This window comes from Piliocolobus tephrosceles, chromosome 8, assembly GCF_002776525.5.
Source record: "Piliocolobus tephrosceles isolate RC106 chromosome 8, ASM277652v3, whole genome shotgun sequence".
Taxonomy (NCBI): Eukaryota; Metazoa; Chordata; class Mammalia; order Primates; family Cercopithecidae; genus Piliocolobus; species Piliocolobus tephrosceles.
In genome coordinates this window covers 76417940-76439959 of record NC_045441.1, presented here as the reverse complement: position 1 = coordinate 76439959, position 22020 = coordinate 76417940, and the positions used below count along the sequence as shown (strand labels likewise).

At 39.6% G+C, this 22020-nt stretch overlaps 1 protein-coding gene across 9 annotated transcripts in view; it reads left to right on the top strand.

The window, feature by feature from the left end:
- DYNC1I1 (dynein cytoplasmic 1 intermediate chain 1) overlaps window positions 1–22020 on the top strand; it is a 342240-nt gene that overhangs the window by 5110 nt on the left and 315110 nt on the right. For 2 of the 9 annotated variants that reach the window (XM_023226606.1, XM_023226603.1), the window contains exon 1: window positions 16441–16708. The exons of the other annotated variants lie outside the window; for them this stretch is intronic. The gene's annotated coding sequence lies outside the window, so the exon portion shown is untranslated. Of the gene's footprint in view, window positions 1–16440; window positions 16709–22020 lie in introns of those variants that run through there. 9 annotated transcript variants of the gene reach the window in all.

The following is a 22020-nucleotide window of genomic DNA, read 5'->3' as shown; positions in this document are numbered from 1 at the left end:
GGCAACGTTGTCATTTGTTAAAGTGGAGCCCCGTTGCTTTCTTTTGAAACCCTCTCATTCCACCAACACTTGAGATAACAACCTACACAATATTTTGTGTTGATATTAGCTAATTTTAAGGCCCTAAAATAAAAGCTAATAATGAAGCATATGCATCTTTTACTTTGAAAAGTAAAAACCATGCAACAATTTAAAGAATAATTGGCAATTTGTGAGTAGCAGGTAAAATGTTGATTTCCCCAATTTTTTTCCTGCCTTGTAGAATGTTCTTCCATATATTGTGCCTAATAGAACACTTGTAGAAAAAAAATATATATATGTGTGTGTGTGTGTGTGTGTGTGTGTGTATCTGATTTGGAAAAAGTGGCTCAAAAAAGAAATCCTGAGCCATGATTTTGCACAGAAAAATAAAAGCAATCTAATGAGCTATGAATTTAAAAGTCCACTGAGGCTATGTATCTAGTTAATTCACGAACAGGACACCTGCTAGGAATGGAGTGAATGTATGACAAATGTAAGTTACTACTTCATGCGTGAATAAAATTCTTGGAATTCTATTGGAAAATAAGCCTTTATTTTAGCAATGTTTGAAAATAACATGCTTTATATGCTTTCTATTGGTGAAGGGATTATTTAAAAACTGATAGTGACCCGATTAGTGTTGATTCAAGGTTCAAAAGTGATTGCAGTAACATGGGATGGGGTACTTTATCTTACACTACTGTGAATTTTAGGGTTTCCTGACTACCTGTCCCTTTTCTGTTTGTTTTCTGTCTATTTGAAACTTCTTCCTAGGACACTTTCTCTCTCTTTCTCTCTCTCTTCATCTCTCTCTCCCCCTCCACTCTATCACAGAAATAAAATATAAAATATACTCATTGGATTTATTGAACAAAACTTGGATTCTACTAATTTGTTGACCTGAAATGTTTCAGAAATGATTTTTCTCAAAATACACAAATGTATTTGTATTTATAGTTCTTTTACTGTAAAGAAAAAAAGACTTTTAGACTCTCGATGGTAATCCACCCCATTTAACATGATTCTCCATGACCTTATTTATATTTAACAAGTTAGAATGTTAAGAAAATATTTGAACAGTTCAGCAATTTATCTCCATCAACATGAGCCTTTAGTAGGAGAGAGGGGAAATTTAACATGAAAATGATGAATATTAAAAACATCAAAGTGATAAAAGACATATCAGTTTTAAACAGCTTGTGATATTTAATCTTCTATGACTTTTAGTCCATATGGTAAGAAAATTTTAGTAAAAAAAGTCTTGTTAAAAAGAAACTGTTAATTATAAATTCACTAACAAAAGATAAAAAATTAAAACTGAGTTTTAAAAGTACTCTGAACAATCATTTATTCACTGGTATTAAATAGTTTCATGCAAGCTGAAAAAAGAAAAGCAAAAAGTGATTCCAAGGCCAATGACAAATAGAAACACACTAATTTTTAAAGATGTTTATGAATTGTCCTTTATCAACTTCAGACCATTATTCAAAATTCACACACACTTTCATATATATTTGCAACAATAAAGGGACCAATCTAAAATATCAATTTGATCATCTTTCAAAATGTGGTAGACACATCCAAGAGGCAAGGAAATGGTTCTTTTCTTAAATGAGACCATTAGGACATTAAAGGCTTCCTTGTGTACAAATTGGTTTTCATGATAAAAACTTAAATGAAAAGAAGATCTCTTTCTTTCAGTATCCTCTCATAAACTATTTAAACTTATATGTCACATTTAGGCCATATTTTTAAATATCATCTCATCAATAATGTGAATTGTATCATCCTCCACAAAGAATTTCACCTTAATACCTAGTAAAAGTAGAAGAATAAGGATTGGGGATTGCAAGGGCACCACTGGAGACCTGGTTCTACCCCCTAATCATTAGCATGAAAGCATCTCTCTGGAGGATATACTGGGAGGTTATACTGCCCCCGATGAGTTCCAGAGAAGACTGTAGTATATTATTATAAGATCCCTGGGGAGGGATTTCTTCATGGTTCGTTGCATTTCAGTGGAACCCTATGTGGTCTGTGCTGGATGTAGTGTTCAGAAGGAGAAGAACACAATACATGGTATTTATCCAGAGAGGAAGTGGGCACAATCATCATCATTCATCCTGACTTCATCCTTATCCTTTGTGTGTCTTAAAACAAGGAGGTGCAGCCCCTTACCCGTCCGAAGCTTATTGTTCCTAATATCCACTATTGTTCCTAATACTGTAACCATAGCCAACTGATAAAATTTAGTCTGTATTTAAGGAGTTTTCAAAAGGAAAAAGCTTATAATAGAAACTTCTGTTGTTTTTCAGTGACTTATTGCTGTCACTGAACTATTCCGGGTATCTGGCAGATGTATTGGAACACACAACGAATATTCATCATAAGGCCATTAAAAAATAAGGTTACACTCAAAAGAAAAAATGTTATCATGTAATCACTCAAAATAGCCACCATTAATGTTCTGAGGCAATTTTTCAGTCTTTGTTTCTATCCACACCTATATACTAATAACAATATATAATATTCATTTAGAGTTTACTTGGTGCCAATCACTATACCAAATTCTTTATGAGCATAATTTCACTTAATTCTTATTACAATCTCAACAGATGGGCACTATTATGCAGATTTTGCAAATAAAGATATTGAGGCGTAAAGAGTTTAAGCAATTTGCACAGAATCACACAGCTAGTTAATCATAGGAACTAGTTTTAACCCAGGTATGCGTGACCCCAAAGCTTGAGTTCTTAACCTCTATGTAATATCTCTGATTTAGAAATTCTTTTAATGCTAGAAAATACAGTTTGTTATTTTATACAAGCTGTTTTATAATTCTTCTTAAAGTATAACTCTATAATGAAGCAAGTATAAGAAGGGAGAGAATTAAGTGGAAGCACATAATGTATAAAATATATATTCTAAAACACACAACATGTCTGGATTTCACTTATCAAATAGTCAAATGACATTAAAAGTTAGCTCATAAGAAATAACAAATAGTGAAGCACCACAGAAAAATCCTCAGACTTCCTGATTAAAGTCACATACATAGTACCAATGTATATAGGTTAAATTATCTGTAAATAAATACAGATGACTTACATGTTTTTCTACTTTTTAAAAAGATGTTTGGAGAACTATGACAGATGGGTGTACCACTCTTCTATTAGGATTAATCTTGCCAAGGAGCAGTTACAAGAACTATAAAGTATGTTTCTAGGCTATAATCTCGAGAAGTAATGTACCAAAATTGTGGTTTATTTTTCGACAAGGTAGGTTTATTTGATTTCTAGAAATATAAATTTGAAATAATAACTATCAAGGTATAACATAAAGTTATACACACTCATTTCACAGCTCAGAAAAATAAACATTTATATTTAGACGATGACGAAAAGTGAGTTGAAAACTACGTAAATAATTTATATTTATAATCATTGGATTTTTCCCTTTACATTTAAGTGTTTATATTGATTTTTCAAAGATCTAAAGATTTTTGGTTTTGTTGTACAGGTTATTTTCCTGGTTGTATTTTACTATCAATTGTTAAAAACATGCATTTTGGCTTAGCATTATACTTGAAAGAAAAGCTGTTGGAAGGAAATATAAGGATGAGGGGAAAGAAGAGAAGATGAAGACATATGGAGGCAAAAGTGAAGTGAGTGGAAATGGAATAATTAGAATACGATTATATTACAAAGATAGGTAGTTATAGCATAACTAGAACTGTATTTGGAAATTATCTAATATGCATTTAGAAAAATCTAAAACCACCTAGATATTTCTTAATTTCTTCTTTTAAAACTGAAGACTGTGTGTGTGTGTGTGTGTGTGTGTGTGTGTGTATGTGTGAAAGCACCACTTAATGGCTAGTAAGTTAGGAATTTGGCCAGCATATTTTGTCATAGCTATTTAACTTCTTCTTTGAGCTTTTCTTTTGACTTTAAGAGTAATAACTAAATTAAGAGGTAAAATGTGCACGTTTGCAATAAGCAGTATTTAATTTGTAAATGGCTCTTAGTACATATTTTATAAAAAAGACCTTTTTACTTATCAAAGACCTTTTCATTTTAACCACAGTGTAATTTTTGTATTTGAAGTAGGCCTGAGACTGGGTGATGGTACATAACATTTCAGATTTGATATGTTTTTTTATAGGAGTAAAGGGATTGATACTGGTATTGAGATATGTCAATTTGCATGGATGAATTCCTTTCTTTCCCATTCTTATGTCCCTTTTCACTGCATCAAAGTGTCCATAATTTATGGGAAATAAAGTATTTGAAAATCTAACATGCAAGTTAGTGGGTAATTATAATACACAAGGATTCATCACAGAATTGTAGATTATCAGCATTGTACATCAATTTATGTAATGAAAATGTGACTAGATTGAACTTATCAGGTTGTTAAATAAAGCAAGATCCACTTTTTTTTCTTTTTTTGAGACAGACTCTCACTTCCTCACCCAGGCTAGAGCGCAGTGGTGCGATCTCAGCTCACTGCAAGCTCCGCCTCCCAGGTTCACACCATTCTCCTGCCTCAGGCTCCCAAGTAGCTGGGACTACAGGCACCCTCCACCATGCCTGTCTAATTTTTTGGGTTTTCAGTAGAGATGGGGTTTCACTGTATTAGCCAGGATGGTCTCGACCTCCTGACCTCATGATCCACCCACCTCAGCCTCCCAATGTGCTGGGATTACAGGCGTAAGCCACCACGCCCGGCCAAGATCCACTATTTTTAATGTACTACTCCCCAACCCAGTGCAAAGTCAACTTTGGGTTGTAAGACTAGAGGTATGTAGTTGTAAACAACTAACTTGGCCAGCACCACATGATAGTGCTTTTAAAACCTCTCCAATCGAATATCAAATCAAAGGAAAAATATATGCCTCAGATAGTCTTTTCAAGAAATAGCAATGAATTTGAAAATATCAAAATCTTATTTAACACTTTCTCAGATCACAGTGAAATAAAACTAAAACTCAACTCTAAAAGGAACCTTCAACAATATACAAATACATAGAAATTAAACAACCTGCTCCTGGATGGTTTTTTCGAGGTTAACAATAAAATCAAGATGGAAATTTTAAAATTCTTTGAAATGAATGATAACAGTGGCACAAGCTATCAAAACCTCTGAGATACAGTGAAAGCAGTGCTAAGAGGAAAGGTTATAGCACTAAATTCTTACATCAGAAAGTCTGAAAGAGAAATCCTTAACAGAACAATAACAAGAAGTAAGATTGAATCAGTAATGCAAATTGCTAATAAGAAAAAGCTCAGGACCAGATGGATTCACAACAAAATTCTACCTGGCATTCAAAGAAAAATTGTTACCATTTCTTCTGAAACGATTCCAAAAGATTGGCAAAGAGGAAATCCTGTGTAGTTCATTCTATGAAGCCAGTACCACCCTGATACTAAAGCCACGAAAGGACATAACAAAGAAAACTACACACCAATATCCCTGATGAAAATAGATGCAAAAATCCTCAACAAAGTACTAGCAAACCAAACCCAACAGCACATCGAAAAGATAATCCACCATCTTCAAGTGGATTTCCTCCCAGGGATGCAGGGATGGTTCAACATACACAAGTCAGTAAGTGTGATTCACCTCCTAAACAGAATTGAAAATAAAAATTATATAATCATCTCAGTAGATGCAGAAAATGTGTTTATGATTTAAAAAAACCCTCAACAAATGATAAATAAAAGGGACATACCTCAAAATAATAAAAGCCATATATAGCAAACCCAACATTATTATGAGTGGGGAAAAGTTGAAAGCATTCTTTCTGAAAACTGGAACAAGACAAAGATGCCCACCTTCATCATTTCTACTGAACACAGTACTGGAAATCCTAGCCAGATCAATCAGGCAAGAGAAAGAGTGTCAATTGGTGATCTTTCAGACTTTCTGATGTAAGAATTCAGTGCATAGGCCGGGCGCGGTGGCTCAAGCCTGTAATCCCAGCACTTTAGGAGGCCGAGACGGGCGGATCACGAGGTCAGGAGATCGAGACCATCCTGGCTAACACGGTGAAACCCCGTCTCTACTAAAAATACAAAAAACTAGCTGGGCGAGGTGGCGGCGCCTGTAGTCCCAACTACTCGGGAGGCTGAGGCAGGAGAATGGCGTGAACCCGGTAGGCGGAGCTTGCAGTGAGCTGAGATCCGGCCACTGCACTCCAGCCTGGGTGACAGAGCGAGACTCCGTCTCAAAAAAAAAGAAAAGAATTTAGTGCTATAACCTTTCCTCTTAGCACTGCTTTCACTGTATCTCAGAGGTTTTGATAGCTTGTGCCACTGTTATCATTCATTTCAGAGAATTTTAAAATTTCCATCTTGATTTTATTGTTAACCCTAAAAACCATCTTTGGGAGACTGAGATGGACGGATCACGAGGTCAGGAGATCGAGACCATCTTGGCTAACACGGTGAAACCCCATCTCTACTGAAAATACAAAAAATTAGCTGGGCGTGGTGGTGGGCACCTGTAGTCCCAGCTACTCAGGAGGCTGAGGCAGGAGAATGGCGTGAACCCGGGAGGCAGAGCTTGCAGTGAGCCAAGATCGTGCCACTGCACTTCAGCCTGGGGGACAGAGTGAGGCTCTGTCTCCAAAAACAAAAAACAGAAAACAAAAAAACCCACTGCTGAAAGAAATCACAGCTGATACAAACAAGTGGAAAAACATCCCATGCTCATGGGTTGGAAGGATCATTATCTTGAAAATGACCATACTGCACAAGGCAATCTACAGATTCAATTCAATTCCTATCAAAACACCAATATCATTTTTCATGGAACTAGAAAAAAAGTTCTAAAACTCATGTTACCAAAAAAAAAAAAAAAAAAAAAAGGGCCAAAATAGCCAAAACAATCGTAAGAAAAAAGAATAAAGCTGGGGACATCACACTACCTGACTTCAAATTATACTACAAGGCTATAGTAACCAAAACAGCATGGTACTGGTATAAAAGTGATACATAGACCAATGGAACAGAATAGAAAAACCAGAAATAAAGCCAGATACAACCAAATGATCCTTAACAAAGCATAAAGAAACATACATTGGGGAAAGGACACCTTATTCAATAAATGGTGCTAGGAAAACTGGATAGCCACATGTAGAAGAATTAAACTGGATCCTTATCACTCACCACATACACAAATCAACTCAAGTTGGTTTAATCTTGACTTAAATCTAAGGCCTGAAACCATAAAAATTCTAGAAGAAAGCCAAGAAAAAAACTCTTCTGGATATTGACCTAGGGAAAGAATTTATGACCAAGCCTCCAAAAGCAAATGCAACAAAACAAAAATAAACAAATAGGACCTAATTAAACTAAAAAGCTTCCACACAGAAAAAAAAAATCGGAGTAAACAGACGACCCACAGAATGAGAGAAAATATTTACAAACTATGCATCTGTCAAAGGACTAATATCTAGAATCAACAAGAAACTCAAATACATCAGCAAAAAAAAAAGATGCCATCAAAAGGCAAATGACTCAAATAGACACTTCTCAAAAGAAGATATACAAGTGACCAACAAATACATGAAAAAATGCTCAGCATCACTAATCATCAGGGAAATACAAAATAAAATCACAATGAGATACCGTCTCACCCCAGTCAGAATGATCATTAATAAAAAATTTAAAAAATGATAGATGTGGGCAAGGATGTGCTGAAAAGAGAATGCTTATATACTGTTAGTGGGAATATAAATTAGTACAACCTCTAGGGCAAACAGTATGGAGATTTCTCAAAGAACTTAAGGTAGATCTACCATTAGATCCAGCAATCCCACTACTGGGTATTTACCCAAAGCAAAAGAAGTCGTTATATAAAGACACCTCCATGTATATGTTTATTGCAGCATAACTCACAATTGCAAAGATATGGAACCAACCTAAGTGCCCATCAACCAGTGAGTGGGTAAAAAAATATAGTATATATAAAACATAGAACACTGCTCAGCCATTAAAAGGAACGAGATAATATCTTTTGCAGCAACTTGGATGGAGCTAGAGAGGCCATTGTTCTAAGTGAAGTAACTCAAGAATGGAAAATGAAATACCGTATGTTCTCATTTATAAGTGGGAGCTAAACTATGGGTACTCAAAGGCATACAGAGTGGTATAATGGTCATTGGAGATTCAGAAGTGGAGATGGTGGGAGGGGAAATGAGGGAAGAAAAACACAATATTGGGTACAATGTACACTACTCGGGTGATGGGTGCACTAAAATCTCAGGCTTCACCACTATGCATTTCATCCATGTAAACAAAAACCACCTGTACCCTGAAAGCTAACTAGCTTCAGTGGTGTACTCATAGTTCACTGTAACCTCCAACTCCTGGGCTCAAGTAATTCTCCTGCCTTAGCCTCCTGAGTAGCTAGGACTATCATAGCACTCCACTCTGTCCAGCTAATTTTTAAATGTTTTTTGTAGAGTGGAGGTCTTGCTATGTTGCCCAAGCTGATCTCAAACTCCTGGTTTCCAGCAATCCTCCCGCCTTGGCTTTTCATAGCATTGGAAATACAGATGTGAGCCACCACACTTGGGCTGTTTACAGGATCACAACCTAGGAGCAATAGACTATACCATCTAATCTAGGTATGTAGTAGGTTATACTACCTAGGTTTGTGGAACTACACTCTGATATTCACATAGTGATGAAGTTGCACAAATACACCCTTCTCAGGATGTATCCCTGTGATTACTATACTTTAAGTCATCTCTAGATTACTTACCTAATACATTGCAAATACTATGTAAACAGTTGTTATACTGTGGCTTTTTTGTATTTTTAAAATTGTTATATTGTTATTTTTTCCAAATATTTTCTATAAGCAGTTGGTTGAATCTGAGGATGCATAACTTGTGGATACACAGGACCAACTACACTATATGCAATTTGATTCCAACCATATAACATTCTGGAAAAGGCAAACCTGCAGAGATAGTATAAAAGTCAGTAGATTGCAGAGGTTCGGAAGGAGAAAGAGAGGGACAAATGGGTAGAGCACAGAGGATTTCTAGGGTAGTGAAACTGTTGTGTGTGTTATTGTAATGATGGATATTATGTGTTTGTCAAAAACTCATATAACTGTACAACACAAATCGTGGACCCTAATGTAAACCATGGACCTTAGTTAATAATAATGTGTCAATAATGGCTCATAAATTATAACAAACATACCACAATAATACAAGATGTTAATAATACAGGAAACTAAGAGGGAGGAGGGTTAGAGAGAGGGTAATATATGGTAACTCTCTGTATTTTCTGTAAACCTAGAACTGCTCTAAACACTAAGGTCTATCGAGAGAGAGAGAGAGAGAGAGAGAGAGAGAGAGAGACATATATGCCTGTTTTTCTGCTTGATCTCTAACCCCGTTCTCAAATACCATCATCATTTGTTGAAACGTATCTAACTATACACACACCCTCAGAACCTCTTCAACAAGGCCTTCCATTCCAGACTGAAAACTGAAAGCTTTTTTTTTTTTTTTTTTTTTGAGATGGAGTCTCACTCTGTTGCCCAGGCTGGAGTGCAGTGGTGCGATCTTGACTCACTGCAAGTTCCGCTTCCCAGGTTCAAGCGATTCTCCTGCCTCAGTCTCCTGCCTCAGTCCTGACTCAGACTCCTGCCTCAGTCTCCTCAGTCTCCTGGGATTACAGGTACCCATCACCATGCCTGGTTAATTTTTGTATTTTTAGTAAAGACGGGGTTTCACCATGTTGGTCAAGCTGGTCTCAAACTCCTGACCTCATGATCTGTCTGCCCTGGACTCACAAAATGTTGGGATTACGGGTATGAGCCACCGCGCCCAGCCTGAAAGCATTCTTAATTGGAATTTACTTTTCCTTTTTCAATCTTTCATGGCAAATGTCTTCCATTATTGTACCTTTGTTAGTCTGCTTGGTATTAAAAGGCAGTTGTATGTTTTCATTAGATTTTGAGTCTCTTGGAGATAGAGAACATTCATTTCTTATTCATTTCCAGGCCTGTAGCCAATATTTGTACCATTCCTGTGTACACAAAAATTAAAATAATTTAAAACTTATTTATTGTCATAAAAACTTAACACTAAGTTTACCAACTTAATCATTTTAAAGTGTATGGTGCAGTAACTTTAATTACATTCACATTGTTGTGCAACAAACCTCTAGAATTTTTTCATCTTGCAAAACTGAAATTCTTTACTCATTAATCACTAATTCCTCCATCCCTGTACCCCCAGTCCTTGGAAATTATCTTTTTACAGGCATACTTCATTTTATTGTGCTTACCAGATACTGGCTTTTTCCCCCTACAAATTGAAGGTTAGTGGCAACCCTGCATTGAGGGAGTTTATTGGTGCCATTTTTCTTAAAACACGTGCTTTCTTTGTGTCTCTGTGTCACATTATAGTAATTTTCACAATTTTTCACCATTATTTTATGTTATATTGATATATTATCAGTGATCTTTGCTGTTACAATTCTTTTGGGGTACCATGAACCATGCCACATAAGAGGGCGAACTTAATCGATAAATATTGTATGCGTTCTGACTGTTCCACTGACCAGTCATTCTACTATGGTTTTCCCTCTCCTTGGGCCTTCCTATTTCCTGAGACACAACAATATTGAAATTAGGTGAACTAATAACCCTACAGTGGCCTCTAAGTGTTCAAGTGAAAGGAAGAGTCACATAGCTCACTTTAAATCAAAAGCTAGAAATGACTAACCTCTGTGAGGAAGCCATGTTGAAAGCTAAGACAAACTGAAAGCTAGGCCACTTTACACCAAATAGGCAAGTTGTGAATGCAAAGGAAAAGTTCTTAAAGGAAATTAATAGTGCTATGCCAATAAATACAAGAATGATAAGGAAGTGAAATAGCCTTACTGCTGATATGGAGAAAGTTTTAGTGGTCTGGATAGAAAATCAGACCAGCCACAACGTTCCCTTTATCCCAATCCACATCAAGGCCCTACGAAGGCTGAGAGAGATGAGGAAGCTGCAGAGGAAAGGTTGGAAACTAGCAGAGGTTGGTTCGGGAGGTTTAAGGAAAGAAACCGTCTCCATCACATAAAAGTGCAAGGTGAAGCAGCAAGTGCTAAAGTAGAAGCTGCAGTAAGTTATTCACAAGATATAAAGATAAATGATAAGGTGGCTATATAAACAATAGGTTTTTAATGCAGCCAAACAGCATTGTATTGGAAGAAGACGCCATCTAGAACTTTTATAGCTAGAGAGAAGTCAATGTCTGGCTTTAAAGCTTCTAAGGATAGGATGACTCTCTTGTTACAGGTTAATGCAACCAGTGACTTTAAATTGAAGCCAGTGCTCATTTACCATTTGAAAATACTAAGGTCCCTGGAGTTATGCTAAATTTACTCTGCCTATGCTGCATAAATGGAATAACTAAGCCTAGATGACAGTACATGGTTCAATGGTTCACTGAATATTTTGATCCCATTATTGAGACCTACTGCTCAGAAAAAATGATTCTTTTCAAAATATTACTGCTTATTGACAATGCACCTAGTCACCCAAGAGCTCCAGTGAGATGTATGAGGAGATTAATATTGTTTTTATGCCTGCTGACACTACATTCCTTCTGCAGCCCATGGATCAAGGAGTCATTCTGACTTTGAAGTTACATTATATAAGAAATACATTTTGTAAGGCTACAGCTGCCATAGACAGGAATTCTTCTGATGTATCTGGGCAAAGTAAGATGAAAACTTTTTGGAAAGGATTCACCATTCTAGATGCCATTAAGAACATTCGTGACTCATGGAAGGATGTCAAAATATCAACATTAACAGGAGTTTGGAAGAAGTTAATTCCAACCCTGTTATGTTTTGTTTATTTGTCCCCTCTAAATCTCATGTTAAATTGTAATCTGCAATGTTGGAGGTAGGGCCTGGTGGGAGGTGTTTGGATCATGAGGGCAGATCTTTTATGAATGGCTTGGTGACCTCCTCATGGTAATGGTGAGTTCTCACTCTGAATTCACAGGAGATCTGGTTGTTTAAAAGAGTGTGGCACTTTTCTTCTCGCTCTTGCTCCCCCTCTATTCATGTGATGCATTGGCTCCCCCTTTGCTTTCTGCCATAGCTGTAAGGTTGCTGAGGTCCTCACCAGAAGTAAATGCCAGTACTATGCTTCTTGTACAGCCTGCAGAACCATGAGCTGCAGTAAACTTCTTTTCTTTATAAATTACCCAACCTCCGGGGTTCCTTTATATCAGTGCAAATGGACCAATACAAACCCTCATGGATGACTTTGAGGGGCTCAAAATTTACATGAAGGAAATCACTGAAGATGTAATAAAAATAGTGAGAGAACTAGAATTAGAAGTAGAGTCTGAAGATGTGGCTGAATTGCTGCAATCTCATAATAAAACTTCAATGAATGAGGAGTTGCTTCTTATGGAAGGGCAAAGAAAGTGATATATTGAGATGGGACCTACTGCTAGTGAAAATGCTATGAACATTGTTGAAATGATGACAGAGGATTTGGAATATTACATAAACTTAGTTGATAAAGCAGTGGCAAGGTTTGACATAGTTCACTTCAGTTTTGAAGGTTCTGTGGATAAAGGCTACCAAACACACACTGCATGCCTGTATCAAAACGTCTCCTGTACGTCATAAATACTAAATACCTACTATGTGCCCATAAATTTGTTTAAATGCTATCAAAGAGCATGACATGCTATGGAGAAATCTTTCATGAAAAGAATAGTCAATGGATGAGGCAAATATCATTGTTGTCTTATTTTGAGACATTACCAGAGCTACCCCACCTTCAGCAACAACCACCCTGATCAGTCAACAGCCATCGACATTGAGGCAAGACCCTCCACCAGCAAAAAGATTACAACTCACTGAAGGCTCAAATGATTATTAGCATTTGTTAGCAATAAAGTATTTTTAAATTAAGACATATACATGTTTTAGACATAATGCTATTGCACACTTAATAGGTCACAGTATAGTGTAAACATAACTATTACATGCACTAGGAACCAAAAAAGATTTGTATGACTCACTTTATTGTGATATTTGGTGGTGTGAAACTGAGCTCGCAATATCTCTGTAGTATGCCTGAGCTTTCTTTTTCTACGATTTTGACTACTTTAGATACTTCATATGAGTGGAATCATACACTATTTTACTTTTTGTGACTAACTTATTTCACTTACCATAGTGTCCTTCAAGTTCATCCACATTGTAGGATGTAACAGGATGTTCTTCTTTTTTAAATATAAAATTTTACTGTATTCATACATATATTCCAAATTTTCTTTACTTATTCACCTATTCATGAACATTTGAGCTGCTTCCACCACTTGGCTATTGTGAATAATGTTGCATTGAACATGAATGTGCAAATATCTTTTTGAAATCCTACTTTGAATTATTTTGGTTAAGTAGTGAGAAGTGATAATATTATAACTAACTTTGAAATTGAGGGCTTAATTTGCTCTGGGCATATATTACAGACTATTTGTGATGAATACAACTTGGCAAACTCAGGCCTTTTAAATCCTGACCTGGATTCTTTGAATGAACTTTAAACTTGTCTCTTAAGCCTTTCCTTGTTACAATCCTCTACCCAAAGATAGCCCCAGATGACTCTTCCCAAGTGTCATTCTCTACTCAAAGGCCTTTAATGATTCTCCATTATCTGCTTTACAGCCTTTCTCAGGGCCCCAGTTGGCTCTCCCATGAGTCTGTCATGCTCCAAAAAGCTGGCCCACTCACTATTTGCTGAGTACACTTTGTTCTTTCTCTTCCTTGGAGCTTTGTTTATGCCCGAAAATATTCTCTGCTCTTCACTTCTACCCTAAAACCCTACCTATTTCAATATTATCTATTGTCATAATTCTAATTTCCTCCTTCCATCTCATCTACCCAAACCATTGTACTGCTTTGGCTATTTCCTTATTGTTTGTATTTAATTATATTGCCATTACCTATCCTTGCACCTCCAACTGGATTTTAACCCCTTCAAGAAGAGGGATTATATTCTTCTCTTTTTTAAATCATGTGAAGCTCCAAGCACAATGCTTTGCAGGTTGTGTGATGCAGTGCAGGTGAGCCCCCAAATTGGAGCTTAGTCCGCAAGGGTTCTTGGCTTTGCCCAGGAAAGAATTCAAGAGTGAGCCAGTGGTAGGGTTGAAAAATACAGCTTTATTGAAGTGGCAGTGTTACAGCTCTGGTGGTGTTACAGCTCTGTGACTGCTCCTACAGAGCAAGGCTACCCCCATAGGCAGAGAGTAACAGCTCAGGGCAGTTTTGCAGTCATATTTATACCTACTTTAATTACTTGTAGATCAAGGTTTATGCAGAATTTTTAGGGAAAGGGTAGTAACTTCTGGGTCATGGGGTCATTGCTATGGAAGGGAGTGGTAACCCCTGGGTGTTGCTATGGCAATGGTAAATTGACATGGCACACTGGTGAGCATCTCTTGCGGAAAGCTGCCTCTGCCCCATCACTGTTTTAGCTAGTCCTCAATTTGGTCCAGTGTCTAAGTCCCACCTCCTACTTCATGGGCACTCAACAATGCCATGTTGAGGCCAGGCATGGTGGCTCACACCTGTAATCCCAACACTTTGGGAGGCTGAGGCAGGCAGATCACTTGAGGTCAGGAGTTCCAGACCAGCCTGGCCAACATGGAGAAATGCCATCTCTACTAAAAATACAAAAATTAGTCGGGCATGGTGGTGCACACCTGTAATCTTAGCAACTCAGGAGACTGAGGAAAGAGAATCGCTTGAACCGAGGAGGTGGAGGTTGCAGTGAGCCGAGATTGTGCCACTGCACTCCAGCCTGGGCAACAGAGGGAGACTCTGTCTCAAAAAAACAAAAAAAAGAAAAGAAAAGAAAAGAAAAAACAATAAAACACAAACAAAACAACAACAAAAACAATGCCACGTTGGAAAGACCAGAATACAAAGTAGTTAAAGTACAAGCTGCAGATGAATGGGAATTCAAATCTCAGCTAAATCACTCAGTGGCTATGGAACTTGGGCAAGGGAGCTAACTTCTTTGACTCAAATTCCTTTTCTGGGGGCATGGCATTCATTTTATGTACTACACGATGTTATAGAAAAGTTAAAGTAAAATGTATGTAGAATTGACATGTATTAAATATTCAGTCATGGTAGTGGCAAGTATTTATTTCATAGAATTTTCCTTCTGGAATACCTTGAATATCTTCTACCTAGACTTTTCACCTCTTTATTTTCTAGCCATAGTGATGATCACAGTAGATTAGCCAGGAAGGCCAAAGTAGAATAAGGAAGACCATTTACAAATGAGTATGTATTCATACTGTATTCATACTAGAATCTGTATTTATTTTGAAATTACTGTAGTACTTGTGAATTAATAAGTTCATAAATATTTACTGAATACCCATTATATAGTGAATGCTGTTCTAGATACTGAGAATACAGCGGTGAACAAGATAAAGTCCCTGCCCTCCACTAATTTACATTCTAACGTGTACAAATAGTCCACAGATGTGCAAGAAATATGATGAAAAGCTTATCTATAAAATGGTGCCAAACCCCCTAACATCCCAAACTCAATTTTTTGGCCTTATGACTTAGCTATTGTGGGCTTGTTTTTTGCAGAGTTCAATAATAGTTACCCAGATTTTTTTTTTTTTTTTTTTTTTTTTGTCTGAGACAGAGTTTTGCTCTTGTTGCCCAGGCTTGAGTGCAGTGGTGGGATCTTGGCTCACCGCAACCTCCGACTCCCGGGTTCAAACCATTCTCCTATCTCAGGCTCCCGAGTAGCTGGGATTACAGGCATATGCCACCACGCCTGGCTAATTTTGTATTTTTAATAGAGAGGGTTTTTTTCATGTTGGTCAGGCTGGTCTCTAACTCCCGACCTCAGGTGATTCGCCCGCCTAGGCCTCCCAAAGTGCTTGGATTACAAATGTGAGCCACCGCGTCTGGTTAGTTACCGAGATTTTTAAAAACTGGGACTTTAAGAAGCAATGTGAAGGCAACCTGCACATACACACACACAACACACACACACACACTTAATTCTTTTTTCTTCTAGGAAAATTGGGATCAATCAGACCTACAAGTCATTGTGTACAACAGGTAGATCTGAGCTTTCTTTATTTCTATTTAAATGACCTTTAGAAGTGTTGTTGCCTGGGAGTGAAAGTTGTTCAATGGTGGCATTTCAGCAGGAGCTCCCAGATTATTGAAGCTCTTCTCTTTGCAGCAACTTAGGTCTAAGTCCTGCCGACGGCAGAGGGATAGACGAATTGACCTTTCCAGGTCCCCTGCTGGCCACCAGCCTCCGGACCGGCGCCACCCCCTCCTGGCGAGACCGGGCGCAGTAGACGCGGAGCGGAGGCCCTCCCGCAGGAGGGGCGCGGGCGTGGAGGGCGTGGGCAGGGGGCGGGGCAAGCCCCGCAGACTGGGTGCTCCGGGGAGCTGTCAGTGTCAGGCTCTGGGAGAGAGGAAGTGATAGCTCCCGGAGGAGCGCGAGCGGAGCGGCCGGCGCAGCGTGAGACAGCACATCCTGCCCGCGCCGGCCCCGCCACCTTCGGGAGTCGCCTGCGCCAACGCTGCCGCCGCCCAGGAGCCGCCGCCGGCTCGGGGAGCCCAGTTCCGCCGCTGCCGAGCGCGTCCAGGTAAACTGGAGCGGGATGTCGCCGTTCCCCGGACCGCCGCCTCCGTACCTCTCCCCAGCCCTCCCCAACCCTCCCCACGCCGGTGTAGTCTGCGCTGCGAACCAGGCTGGAGCCGAGGCCCCTGCAGCCGCAGCCGGACCCTTGCCCTTGCTCCCTGCCCAGGCTCCTGCGTGCTCCGCTGAGCCCGAAGGCGGCCAAAGCCCCCCAGTGGCACCCCGCTCTCGGCAGAGCCGAGAGACTAGGGCAGAGAAGGAAGGGTCGTGGTGTCACCACCTGGTCGCCCACCTTGTGGGCTGGGAGGGGCGTCCCAGTGCGCCCCGCCTCAGTCTTCCAGGGGGAGCAGAGGGCGAGCTGCGTTGAAATCTGCATCCCTCTGGGCCACCGGCTGGCTGCCCCTGGAGGAGGGGGGAAGCTGCAGAGGGAGGGGAAAGGATGCTGTTTGATTACATTTGGAGCTGTCTGCAGAGCTCTTAGATGCTGTCACTACCCTCCAAGTCGGAGGGAGCGAATTCACTTCCAGCAGGGCATTGATTAAACACTTCAAAGCGAGAAGATGCTAGTTTCTCTCTGCTGCGGAAAAAGTGTGGGGAGGGATGTTGTTTTGGTAAACACCTTCCCGGCCGCCTGGCTCTCCTTTCCCCGCTCCCACTCGGAATCGCTCTGGCCTTATAAATCCGTGCGTCGTCATCATAAGGGCAGTGATCCTGGCAGCGCTGATGGGAACTGAGTGTGCGGGAGTCTCATGACTTGTACCTTGGCTAATAAGATTAAACAGAAGCCAAGGATCAGGACAGGAAATTACATAGGAGATCAGAGACTCAACAACATGCAGAAGATGGAATATATTCGCTATTCTGGCCTCTACTAATCCTAGGTAAGGGGCAGGAACAAGTAGCCAGCCATTTTCTTGCTTGGAATGCCTTTCAAGTGGGCATTGTAGACTTACTGTAGTTCAGAGTCGTGAAAAATTGCTTCCAAATATTCCAGATTAGCAAAAAGAACAGCTAACAGTAAGGCATAGGCAACTGCAGGTGACAACCCAAAGCCTGATGTTAACACAGATACAAGTAACAGTGTGTGTACATACTTTAATTGTGGAAATTAGAGAGATATACGTTGATCAGTGTTAGTACATTTGAAAAGGGAATATTCAGTGCAATTTGCAAGCTGAGGGTACTGGTGAGAATGTAATACTACCTCTAATTATTTACAATGCCAAGTTTGTTCAAAAAGGTTTGGTGTGGAAAAAGGGGTCCAAACTCAGCTCTTTTGATCATATTTCTCAATAAAATAAAATCTGAAACACCTGCCACTGAGTCACCAGATGTTCTCTTCATAGGAACCAACTCTTGAGTATTTGTTTAGGTCTGAGGATCCAGTGCTCCAAGACCCATTCCTCTTAAAACTTCTAGCACCGTACTTGGGAAGTTTTTAGAATACATTTGGGGGTTGCAGGATTTTCCAGCCTGTCAAGCTCTTAGCCCTGTTTCTGGCCCACAGCATCTCAGCATTTTACTTTTTCTTCCTTGTCTCAGGCCTCAGATACAAATGCACTTGCTTCCTCCCTCTTTGGACCTCTGAGATGCTGCAGCCTCTGGTGCACAGTCCCCTGGAGGAGGAGGGAGTGGCTTGCAGCCATTCCGCACCCCCCAGCCTTTCCTCCCTCTTTGCTACTGAAAACATGCATGGTTGTTTTACTGTTAAAGCTTTAGATAAAGTCACCAGTAGGGATATGGGCAGAGAAAATAAACTCTACCCGCAGGAGAAGGGGCAGAGTTCTTAGAATAGTGGTCCATGGTCTTCAGTTTCTGACTAACTTCAAAGAGAGTAAGAGGAAGTCACTTGGCATTTCAGTCACCATGTTTTATATCTCAGAGAAGGCTCTAGGATCTTTCTTCCCAATCCCTCTGCTTCCAAAAACACTCCTTCCCAAGTCTACATTTAATAAACGAGCCTTGCCTTTGATGACAGTGCTGAGTCAAGGATCCAGCCTGGGTGCTGCTCTGTCCATACTCAAAACAGTGATGTAGACCAGTCTTGTAAAATGCATGCCAAATCTGAAATCTAGGTACCCCCTTAGTACAGACAGTGTGCACAGGCTTCACCCTGTTACCATTTTCTCCAGTTTCTTTGTTGTTTAATGTAGCATCAAATGAAAAGGTCACATGCATCTGTTTCAAAATCTGTTTCAAACAAATATATTCCTTCATTACTTTATTCTCCCTGCACTTTGTTCCACCAAATGAAACAAAGATTGATAACAATAGCTAAAATATATTGAGCATTTTACCAGGCATTGCATTTTAAAATACTTTCACAGGTGTTAACTTATTTAAACATCGCAAAAATCTTATGAGGCACATATTGTTTGTAATCCTGTTTTACAGATGAGAAAACTAAGACACACAGCTATAAGCTGTCAATTAACTTATGCTCGACTACTAAGTTGAGCAAGGCAGCATTTGAATCAAGGCCTGACTCCAGGCCAGGAGTTTTAACCTCTCTCTTCTGTACTATAAAACAATTACAGTGGTTAATTTTCATATATTGAATACCAAGCTCTTCTCTTATGTTATCTCATTTTAATTCTTATATTAATCCTATGAAGTAGACATTATTATCTATATTTTACAAATAATTAAATGAATTAAATGGCATACTCAATGTCATTTAATAAATGGCAGAGGTAGGATTCAAATAAGGTCTCTCCAAAGACTCTAAAAATAGGACCCATCCATTTTGGCTATTATGCTGTGTGAGAGGCAAAAAAGACAGTGTATGTCTGTTTCTTTCAGGTTTGCTGTCCAATTTCAGGGTGACCCATTGTTGTTTTCTTAAAGCCACAAGTATAGCCACACTTTTTGCCAGTTGATTGGTAACTGTGAATAATATATGCACACTCAAAGTAGACCCATGGCCCCTTAAAATAATATATGGCATTGTTTTTGTCTCCTTAATGAAAGTAGCTATTAAACTTTGCGGATCTCAAATGCTGTGTAAATAGTTGCTACCTTAATCAGGGATCTCTTTTACTAGAAACCTTTGTGGCTTCTACATTCCCTAGAGCATGTGAGAACATATATTCTCTTGGGAACTTTGCTGGGACTAGGAGCTTCTAGAGTTGACTTTTTTTGAGAATTAACTCGTTAATTCAACTCTCATTTTTCTTCTTTACAATGTATAAATCCTTGACCAGGTCCATGTAAAAGTTATTCCTCTTGGCTGGGCACAGTGGCTCACACCTGTAATCTCAGCACTTTGGGAAGCCGAGGCAGGCCAATCACTTGAGGTCAGGAGTTAGAGACCAGGCTGGAGGCTCGTGCCTGTAATCCCAGCTACTCGGGAGGCTGAGGCAGGACAATCACTTGAACCCATGAGATGGAGGTTGCAGTGAGACAAGATTGCACCACTGCACTCCAGCCTGGGTGACAGAGCAAGACCCTGTCTTTTTTTTAAAAAAAAAATTATTCCTGTTGACAGACACTTTTCATTAATATCCTGGACTTGTGTTCCTTGATTCCTCTCTGCGTGAGGCCTGGCCCCAGAATCTCAGAGTGAAGTTTCCATTGTAACATAGATACCACTGCCTAGGTGCTAATCCTCATGAGCTCACATATTCTTAAAACATCCTTGATTCTTTGTTGGAGGAACCTTCTTAAACAACAACCCATAGATACTGTAAAAGGGAGGCATATGAATGGTTTTCAGATGGCCATTGAACCCACTAAAATTGATGCAAATTTTCATGCATTTGTGCATAAATGCAGTTTTCTAGGGGAAAGAAATGGGGATATTGCTAACTAAAAATACATGAAGAATCACTGGTTTACATATGCTGTTTAAAAAAGGGGAGAGGAGCAGAGGTCACTCTGCTGAAATGTATCGAAGACAAAGCCAAACTATCCTACCAGTGGCAGCCAAAAAATAAAATGTTCTTGGCTATCAGGACATCTTTTGGCATTTCACTAGGAGTCCAGGTGGCAGGTACAGCAAACATCAACTGACAGTGAGTCAGGCCTGCAACTGAGTCAGGCCTCCAGGCGTGGCAGGCCGTCCTAGCTCAGCTTGTCATTCATTGAGCACCTCCCCTGTGCACAGTCAGTGCTTTACAGATGTGTTAGTTCATTGAATCATCCCAGCATCCCTCTAAGGTGGACATTTTTCTCTTTCTTTGACAAACAAGGAGATGCTTGGAGGGATTAAGTCACTTGGTCAAAGCCACATGGAGCCAGATAGTGGAAAGGCTGGATTTGAAATGCAGGTCGGCCTGATTCCAAAGTCTGCTTCTTCTCTTCCTACCATAGCTCATTGTTTGTCTGCCTGTGTGGGATACCAAAAAAAGTATTGTTTAGTGTAGCTTTTTATTGTCGCAGGACTAAGAGTCCCTCAAGAAATATGTTCACATGCTGATAGGAAAAGCTTAAAAGTGTTATCAAAGGAACAACAACAAGTAATATGTCTCCCAATGTGGCAGAAGAAAAGCAAGCCCTGCTTTACTTAAGGTGAGTTGAAGCTCCACGTTTGCGTCCCCTGTCGCCAGGTGTCTTGCCGAGTACCAAATGCACAGCAGCCCCCACCTGAAAACTATCTTGCAGGGGTAACTGCAAATCAAAACTTTAATCATTGCAAAGATGAATTTTCTTTAAGGCTGTTCTGTCCTCTTGGGCTTCCCTGATATAGCAGCTGTGTCATGATCCGGAACACTGACTCGCTCCTAAATCCTGGGAGGGCCACTGCTTCCCAGATGACTTATGTGCTCTTTAGTTTTCAATTCATATCAGTCTTGAAATCCTCTTAAGCAGCTGTTCTTGCTTCCAAATTATTACTTACGCCCTAACAGTTTTCCACTTACCTATATTCTTGCTATGATCGCATAGAACAACCCACTGTTTCATTTTGGGGGTACAGAACAGCTGATGCCATCAATGTGGCAAACACACATAGCAGAAATTTCAGTCAGAGTTGAGGGCATTCATAATAAAAATAATGAATCTCTGGCTCACGCCTGTAATCCCAGCACTTTGGGAGGCCGAGGTGGGCGGATCATGAGGTCAGGAGATCAAGACCATCCTGGCTAACAAGGTGAAACCCCGTCTCTGCTAAAAATACAAAAAACTAGCCGGGCAAGGTGGTGAGCGCCTGTAGTCCCAGCTACTCGGGAGGCTGAGGCAGGAGAATGGCGTGAACCCAGGAGGGGGAGCTTGCAGTGAGCTGAGATCCGGCCACTGCACTCCAGCCTGGGCGGCAGAGCGAGGCTCCGTCTCAAAATAAATAAATAAATAAATAAATAAATAAATAAATAAATAAATAAA